The sequence below is a fragment of the Silene latifolia genome, chromosome 3, assembly GCF_048544455.1.
Source record: "Silene latifolia isolate original U9 population chromosome 3, ASM4854445v1, whole genome shotgun sequence".
Classification (NCBI taxonomy): Eukaryota; Viridiplantae; Streptophyta; class Magnoliopsida; order Caryophyllales; family Caryophyllaceae; genus Silene; species Silene latifolia.
In genome coordinates this window covers 100,346,326-100,356,413 of record NC_133528.1, presented here as the reverse complement: position 1 = coordinate 100,356,413, position 10,088 = coordinate 100,346,326, and the positions used below count along the sequence as shown (strand labels likewise).

General features: G+C 39.3%; 1 non-coding gene across 1 annotated transcript; it reads left to right on the top strand.

Moving 5' to 3' along the window:
• The first annotated feature begins 2,076 nt into the window (after window positions 1-2,076).
• Window positions 2,077-2,183, top strand: LOC141650586 (small nucleolar RNA R71). Its single transcript, XR_012546610.1, has one exon. It is a non-coding gene; the product is annotated as a small nucleolar RNA R71 (small nucleolar RNA).
• The last annotated feature ends 7,905 nt before the right edge of the window (window positions 2,184-10,088 follow it).

Below are 10,088 nucleotides of genomic sequence, written 5' to 3'. Positions count from 1 at the left end.
TGAAGAAGTAGTCAAAAGCTTGTTCATTGTTATGGTAGAGGTCCTCAATAGACCGTGGCCCTTGTTGTTGATCATGATCGATGGCATGCCCAATGTAGGGATTAAAGATCCCTTCAAATTCGTCGTCCCAAAGACCACAAACTTCATTGAGTTGATCATTGAAAATCTCTTGCTTAGATGGAGACAACCCTCCCAATTTCTTTTCTTGGCCAATGAGGCCATCATCTTCTTCCTTGGTTGATTTTGATGAGCTTTGCAAGCTCTCCTTGTCACAATTCACTTGCTCTTTGAATGGAGCATCTTCAACTTTCTTCCTCCATTGGAGTTCCGATTTCTTCTTCTCATCTTTCCTAGCTATAATGATCAATCATGAAACATGGCTCATGCAAACGAGGAGCTCTCATGGTCTTGTCAAGATTAAAAGTTATGCTTTCATCTCCCACTTCTAGAGTGAGCTCTCCATGTTTCACATCAATCACCGCACCCGCGGTGTGTAGGAAAGGTCTTCCTAAGATGATTGGAATGTTGGAATCTTCCTCCATATCAACAATGACAAAGTCCACCGGGATGAAAAACTTCCCAATTCGCACGGGGACATCTTCCCATATCCCTAGCGGTGTCTTCGTCGATCTATCGGCCATTTGAAGAGTGATATTGGTACATTTAAGCTCTCCCATTCCCAACCTTTTACTTACCGAGTACGGCATGACACTCACACTAGCCCCTAGATCACATAAGGCTTTGTTGATCGTTGTGTCGCCAATGGTACACGGTATTGAGAAGCTTCCCGGATCCTTTAACTTTGGAGGTGAACTCCCTTGAAGTATTGCACTACTCACCTTAGTGAAGGCGATAGTCTCAAGTTTCCGGATTGACTTCTTCTTTGTGAGGATATCTTTCATGTACTTTGCATAGGCCGGAACGTGATTGATTAATTCCGTGAAAGGAATTGAGACTTCTAAGTTCTTCACAATTTCCATGAACTTCCCAAGTTGATCATTAAATTTAGGCTTGGCTTGACGACTTGGAAAAGGAAGTCTAATCACAATGGGCTCCTTTTCTTTGGCTTTGTCTTCATTTTTCTTTGAGCTTTCTTCTTTTGATGATTCCCCTTCTTTGGGACCTTGCACCACAACTTCATTCTCACTAGCTCTCACAACTTCATCCTCAACTTGCTCCTTCGGTGCTTCATACCTTGTACCACTTCTCAAGTGGATGGCACTAACCGTTTCATGTCTAGGGGGATTACTTTGAGGTGGTAATTGCCCCTTTTGTCTTTGTGAGCTCGAAGATGCTAGTTGGGTCAATTGTGTTTCCAACATCTTGGTGTGAGCTAGAATGTTGTTGATGGTGGTGTCTTTTGCTTGGCTATCTTTTTGCATTTGGGTGAAAAATTCTTGTTGATTCTTTTGCATTTGGAGGACCGCTTTTTGGACATCAAAACTTTGGTCATTGTGGTGATTGTATGGATTTTGATTTTGGTAACCTTGGTTTTGATTGAAAAAGGGTCTTTGATTTTGATTTCTCATGGGTGGTGGAGTGTATGTTGTTTGAGGGTTTTGAACATTTTGGCTTTTGTATGAGAGATTTGGATGGAACTTGGTGTTTTCATTGTAAAAATTTGAATAAGGGGTACCACTTTTGTAAGCTTGGAAAGCATTAACTTGCTCGGTTGTTCCCCTACATTCGCTTGAGTCATGACCCAAGGTTCCACAATTCTCACATATCCCGCTTGGGATTGATGAGGATGCCGTCATGGCATTAACATGATGCTTTGTTGATTTTGAGTTTTCCTCAAGTCTAGCCATAGCTTGTTCAAACTTCAAGTTGATTGTGTCAATGTGAGCACTAAGTTGAGCACCCAATTGAGTAACGGTGTCCACTTCATACTTTCCTCCTCTAGTAGCCTTGCGAGGCCTACTATATTGCGAATTATGGACCGCCATTTCCTCAATCTTGTTCCATGTTTGATTGTCATCAACTTCGGTGAACATTCCATTTGATCCCATATTGAGAATGTTCCTTGAATCTTCATATAAACCATTCCAAAATTGTTGCACTAAAAACCATTCGCTAAGTCCATGGTGAGGACATGAGCGACAAATACCTTTGAACCGCTCCCAAGCTTCATACAAAGATTCTTCATCCCTTTGCTTAAAACCCGTAATTTGAGCTCTTAGCATATTGGTCTTTTCCGGTGGGTAGAATTTTTTGTAGAAAGCTAGAGCTAGCTTCTTCCAAGAATCTATTCCAAGGGTGGCCTTATCAAGGCCCTTCAACCATTGCTTTGCGGTGCCGATTAACGAAAAAGGAAATAAGACCCATCTTATTTGGTCTTGAGTCACGCCCGTTTGAGAGATAGCTTCACAATAATCACAAAATGTTTCCATATGAGAATGAGGGTCCTCACTAGGCATTCCCCCGAATTGGCTCCTCTCAACTAGTTGGATGAAGGCGGACTTGGCAATAAAGTTTCCGGTAAGATGTTGTGGGGTAGGAGTACCATTTGGTAGATCCTCCTCGGTGGGTATAGAGTGTGACGAGAATTTAGGCATTGTAGGTGGATTTTGTGTGGTATTGTTTAATGGGTTCTCTTCTCCTTCTATTGCGAAAGGATTGACAAACTCACTAGTGGGTTGAACAACTTCACCAACACCTCCCAAATTCCTCCTAACAAGTATCCTATTATTCGTCAAGGTTCTTTCGATTTCACGGTCAAAAGGTAACAAATCTCTTTGTAACCTTCTAGACATGCAAAATATCAAACAACTCAAAAACAATTAGAACAAACCTTGAGGAGTTTTACTTCCCCAAGGTGAAGAAAGACACAACTAAAAACAATAAAAGAAATCTTAAATCAATTAAACACCGTCCCCAACACGGCGCCATTTTTGATCGGAGCCATTTGGTGTTCACAATTAAGCATATGTGGTCGTTGGTCAATGGTCGATACAAAACACAATTTATACTTCACAAACAACTCTACAATTAGTAAAGAGGCAAGTAAAGGTCGGATCCCAAGGGACGGGTATTGAAATGAAGATTCTATTGTAACTAGTGGTGTCTAGGGGTGTCACAAATTGGGTTGATGTAGAAGGTTACTAAACTAAAATAGCAATGAAAATAAACTAACAAGATAAATAAAATAAGGGTGTAAACAATTGATTAAAAGCACTAGGGTGTCATGGGTTCATAGGGGAATCATGGGATATGATCATACAAGCATGTTCTCAAATTATAAGCAAGCAATTATTGTTGTGATGGATTGAGTTGGGTTATATCTTACAATCCTAGGAAAGTTTGGGTCCCGGAGCCGAATCTCTTGGATTGTACAACACCTACAAGTCGACTTAATCTTCCCTACTTAACACATGCATGGTCTAACAAGACTCGAGTTGGGTTATGTCTTACAAGTCAAGTTGAAAGGATAGAAGATGATAGTAAATGCAAGGATTCATAGGCTTAGCATTTCATCAAATATAACATGTGCATGTATTAAGATCAAAACAAGCAAGCAAATAAGATATGAAAGCATATTAATTTAAGCATGAATCATTCCCCATGTTGGTTTCCCCTAATCACCCATTAAACCCTAGCTAAGAGACTACTCACTCATTATCATATTAATCATGCTAGAAGGGTTGTCAATCATACTAACATAATGAAACATGATGAATAAATGAAAGTAATTAGCAATAATTAAAAAGGGATTAAGAGATTATACCTACTAATGATTCCAATAATGAAGCAAGAATAATAGAAGTACTTGAATCCTAGATTGAGAGGTTGTCAATCTCCCAATAATAACCCAAATAATCTTCAATTACCCAAAATAAAGTAAGAACAAGAGAGAGATTAAAGAACTAAAACTTGGATTAAAACTTGATTAGTATTTGATTACAATATTGAAGAGAGATTTGATTGATATTAACTACACTAATTATTGATAAGAAGAACATGCTCCTCTAATTAGACTAATGGGGTATTTATAGTGAAAATTAGGGAGGATGCATTAGGGTTAACTAAGGGCTAAACTAGTAATTACACTTTTAAGTTGAGCAAGGAGCCTCCGGGATTATCCGAGAGAAGGGCTTCTCCATTTCGTAGTTTGAAGAACGAAATCGCTTGTCTTTGTCTTTGTGATCCGTGCGGGCCGGGAGTCGGGACGGCCGGATCTGGGATGGACGATCCGAGCGGATCAAGGAACAAGACGCTCGGACCGGGCATGGGGAATCCGAGCGGATTCCTGGTGAGGACGCTCGGACGGGCGAGGACGGACGGATTCTCTACAATCCGTTCGGATTGTAGTTCAAAGAACTTTCCTTCTTCTTTTTCTTCCCTTTTCTTCATGAATTCCTTGGGGATTTCCTTGGGGACTCAAGGATCCTTTTCTCAACAATGCTCTTCTACTATGCTATGTACAAAGGCCTTCTAGTCTTGTCTCTCCTTGATGCTTGGTCATTGAATATGATCAATTTAGCCTTGTTTTGCCATGAAAATGCAAGATTCTTACTCCTTTCCTACCAAGGGATCAAAATCTCAAAGAATATGCAAAACAAAGAACTAAAGATAAGAAATGACCCAAATAGGCACTAAAAAGCATAGAAACAATGGTAATTCGGGGGCTAAATATGCGCCAATTATGGTCACATCAGTAACATACCCCGTTTAATTGTTTTAAAAACTGTGGTGATCCATTCGGCGATGGTGAGCAGTTATTGAGCAGGTATGACTTGGATGTGCGAGGGATTAGATGGGCATGAGTCACTACGAGTCAATTAGGAGTCTTCCGCTGTTGTGTCGAACATTTTATTTACTTCCGTTGTATTTTGATTTGGAACACTTGTATCATATTATATCCGTTTGGTTTTGGCATGTAATCACTTAAACTATTTATTTAAAGTACGTTATTTTATGAACTATTTGTTATACTCTACCTCGGGCAACCGAGATGGTAGAACTCTCATGCATTAGGTGGTCTTGGTAAGGCACCTTGGTGTATGAGGGTGTTACAAAGTGGTATCAGAGCGACGATTTTGGAATATATAACTAATGAATCTAATGAACCTAGAGAGTCAAACTAAAATTAACCCGGGTTGGAGTTGTTAGGAGCTAATGCAAAGACTGGGAGACGTCCTAAAGTCGCGAACTCGCCCTACAACTTTGAACCGGTCACTATGGGGTGTCATGGGATCGCTACGTGTTTACTAACATTCATATGAATATGTTGGATGGATGATATGTGGTTGAATGGAGGATGTGGTGGAAAAAGGCGAAGGTAATTGTATATGATAATGTGATTTATGGTGAAGTATGTCGTATGGTGAAATGATTTATAATGTGGCAATATTAGTACCATGTGAATAAGAGATGTTGTGTTGTATACGTATGTTTATTTTGACAAAAAGTTATAAAGTTAAAGGCATGCGGGTAGTTAGAATCGTCAGCATGACTCGATCGAGTGGGGGTAACTCGATCGAGTAGGGTGGACTCGATCGAGTGGGTATATGATAACGTTACGTAGTAGCTGCTGTTTTGTGCAACTCGATCGAGTAAGAGGAGTACTCGATCGAGTGGGGGCTACTCGATCGAGTATGTATGTGACTCGACTGAGTGTGTTTTTAAGTCAGTTCTGGAGCTGGGGGTACTCGATCGAGTAAGTGGGAAACTCGATCGAGTTGGTGTGGTTACTCGATCGAGTAGGTTCTGTGCGGGTCATATTTGCTTTGAGCAGTAGGCTATGTGCTTACGTTTATCTCTCCTCTTAGAGCATCCGCAAAGGTGGAAATCGAGCTCCCCATATACACTCTCTTTCCTTATATGGGGCTGCTCATTGTTGCACCAAGCTCCCCAACATTTGGGGCTCCACTGTTTTTAGAGGAGGTCTCAAAAAAAAGTAAGGCAATTTGTTTTACTTTTGGGGAGGTTCCCAAATTTTTGTCTGTGAAGTGGGGAACCTCATTGTTGCATAGATGTAGTTATAAAATGAGGAGGGTAAATGAAAAAGTTAGTAAAAAATGAGGTTGACGAATAAGAAAAGAAAAGAGAAAATATAGGGATCCTCACCTTTGCGGATGCTCTTATAGCTCAAAGATATGCCGCCAAAGATGTCAGCTATGTATGCTAGGGCTCAGGAGATGAGTGTGGACGAGATTGCTAAGATGCTTGAGCATCAAGATGCGCTTACCGAGGCCCTTTAAGAGGTTTGGAAAAGATAAGGATGCCGGGGTAGACATTGCCAAGGTGAGCACTACGATATCTCGCTTCAACCCAATGGAATATATGGGTACAGGTGCGCCGATTTTACTAGACAATTGGCACCGTGAGATGGAGAATATCCTTGGGGTGGTTCATTGTCCCGAAGATTTTAAGGTGGTACAAGCTGTGTTATACCTGAGAGATGCAGCGGGGGGAGTGGTGGGACAAAGTGAGAGAGAGTGCCCTAGACCTTTATCTGAAGCAGGGTAAGTCTGCTATTCCATGGGTTGAGTTCAAGAGAGCGACAAGAAGGGATTTTGTTCCGGAGCATGTTCGCAGTAAGCTGCGGGAGGAGTTTGATTCTTTCGAGATGACCTCAGATATGACAGTTGCGGAGTATTACCACAAGTTTAATGAGAAATCGAGATATGCTGAGGATATGGGGCTAAGTCAGAAGAACTTAGCACTTCGGTTCGAGAAGGGGTTGACTTACCAGATCATGGAGAAGCTACCGGTTGGGGTCCTTACAAATGTTAAGGAAGTTTATGAGAGAGCAGGCCGAGCTGAGAGGTTGGTTGAAATGGCCAAAGAAAACAAAGAGATGAAAGGATTCATAACCCTCTAATTAAACTTATTTAATTATAGATCTAAATTACTCATTGATTTAGATTAGGCTAGATCTTTTTTTTTGGTGAAATGTAAGAATATATTAATAATAAAAAAAGATATACAAGAGTATTGTTCCAAGGAACAAATAAAAGAAAATTAAGATACATTCATGTTACTAAACAACCCCATTTCCTCAACCAAATACTATCCTGAACACATTTGGACTTGTCAACCTTACTCATGATTCTCGTCTTAGCTTCTGCAACTATCCTTTCAGCCAGTTTGGTAGGGGAAGTGACCACTGCATTCACTCTTACACTGTTCCTTTCCAACCAGACGTGATAGTGACAGGATACCCAGAGCTGACAATGAACCAGTTGCTTCAAGCCTTTCATTCTATTACCAGGTGATGCCAGTACTGCCATAGTTACATCAACACTGAAACCACACCATTTCTCAACTTCCTGCAGAACTCTTTGACTGTATGCACATTGGAAGAACAGATGAGCTTGAGTTTCATATGAGATCTCACAAATGCAACAAAGATGCTCTTGACAGTACCCAAAAGATGCAAGCTTAGCACGAGTATTAAGACCATTGTTCATGGACACCCAAGTAATGAAAGAGTGTTTAGGGACATTCCAGGTGTTCCATACAAAGAAAAGCCCGTTCGAGGAGCAAATCTATGCCTTAACCATTCATAGCAGTTTCTGATAGTGAAACCTTGAGCATCAGGCATCCATTGATCCTCTTCATAAGCATTCTTGACCAACTCTTTTACTTTGCAAATATTTTTCCAAGACCAAGCCACATCAGCAGGAGGGACATATTCATGCCAATTCTTTCCCTTGATATGGACCTGATTAACCCACCTAATCCAAAGCCTATCAGCTTTACAGTATAACCAGTCTACTAATTTTGCAACAGAAGCAATGTTCCAGGTAACTGTTCTTTTAATTCCCAATCCACCTTCTTCTTTGGGTAGAGTTACCCTATCCCAACCCACTGATGGTACTCTATGGAAGTCAGCTGTCCCATCCCAAAGATAGTTCCTGCAAACTGATTAGGCTAGATCTAGTTGCATGCACAACTTAAGTTGAAATAAGGAAGAAGAAGAATAAGGTTCCTTACATTGTAGGTATGGCATGAAAAGGGCACAAGTGAGGTCTCCTTCCTCCACTTGTTCTTGAGCTACAATGTATATGGATGATCTTCCAAAATCCCCAAAGTAGAGATTCTCCTCTTGATTGCACCAAGACTATCTCTTAAATCTAATAATATATTGACTAGATGTAATTATTAGACACCTTATAATTAATCTAATATTACTAAATATTACTACTTTAGTAATCTAATAATGTATCGTCTTATCGACTATTGTCAATTATAATTATCAAGTATTCATCGACTTAGTTCACTTAAAGATGATAGATAATAAATCGATAAGACCTCTCACATATTTAAAATTGAGATTAGCCTTACCAAAATACGTAGGGTATTAGCTATAGAAGGTTAGGTTATGATTATGTCTTTTAAACAATTTAAAAACATTTTACAATAACCATAAAACACCCATAATTTTCGGTCAATATCACAATGTGAACACCCATTTTATTTTTGTCAATTGTCATTTTGTAATGTTGTGTGACATGTGACAATTCACATGTTACTAGTCTTACTAATTTACATTTAACAAATTAAATGTTATTTAAAAAATGGACAAATCCATTTTAACTAATTAAAAGGTAATTCACAATTACATATTATAAAATAGATCATGTTAATATAATCTACAACACTTTATAATTAAGATTAACCATTCTCTCTTGATTGTTTCATAAACAAATTTTAGTAATATAACATTTTAATTACTAAAACGAATCTTATTTAATCGAATTACAATAAGATATATATTCTCACTCATAGACGTAAATTGTTAAATTTTAAGGATTAATCTGTATCAATATACAATCAATTAATTTATATATTAAGGGAATCGTCCTTTAGGTGTGACCTTAAGGGATCAACTGATCACCACCGTCAAACGCCAGTAATGTCAAACTCTAGTCAGCCAATCATTACTGATTAATGTTGATCAGTTGACATATATAAATGAATCATCCCTTTATGTATTCTTATCATGAGATTCAATAATGTGATCGCACTATTGTTGAGGACACATACTTCAACAATCTCCCACTTGTCCGAGACAAGTGTGCGTCACCAATTCTCTTGTCCTATTACAATCTCCCACTCAATGCAAGGTGTCTTGCATGTCGTACTTGCATGTGATCACATCAAGAGTGGTTTCCTCGATATGGAGAGTAACTATCTGACCGAATTATCTACCGTTGATACCTTCCGAGCGTGGCCACGCATTTTTCAGTTCACTGCTCCTCGAGTGGCCCTGAGATTTTTAAATAACCCTGACAAGGGGGTGGACAATTCCTATCGTACTATTCCTTTTGTATAGCCACAACTCATCATGACCCAAAATATGCCCATTTGACCTTATTTACGAAAGTCGTAGAGCATAACTTAAAGTCACTCAGAAACTGTGCCAACTTGGGCGAACAGTCTCTAGTTAAAGAATTGACTGAAAAGAATACCATAGTAGCTCTCGCCACGACCAGGCTATATAAATTACCAGAACTCTATAAGCGGTCACTGGCCGACAGAGTGTCCCTTACAGTCTGCCTATGTGATCGACTAGTCATCTCTTATGACCCTATGGCACTCGAACTTGCCATCAATCGACTCACATTCTAGTCATTTAGAGACGTCACCTCATATAAGTAACTAGGGGCAATTACTATGTTAATCCAGTTCACTTTAATAGGGTTCAATATTGTCTCAACAACCTATTTGGATAAAACCAAGTAATAAATAAAAGAGTTTAAAATAAAACTCAAACGATAAATGCGATTATCATATATGAACAGTCAATACAATATTATTACTTCATATCTCATAATCTAATACAAATTAGGCATGCGCTTAAGACCCATGGAAACTACATGTTGGTCATGCGTAGCCTGTGGTAGAGTCTTGGTTAAAAGATCAGCAATATTATCATCTGTCCTAACCTTACAAATCGCTATTTCCTTCCTTTCAATGTAATCCCTAATCATATGAAATTTTCTAGGTACATGTCTAGACTTGGGTTCTTTAGCATGAAAGATGGCCGCTCTGTTATCACAATAAAGTGTGATAGGATCTTTGGCGGAAGGGACTACCCTTAGTCCTTCTAAGAATTGCCTTATCCATACAGCTTCTTTGGC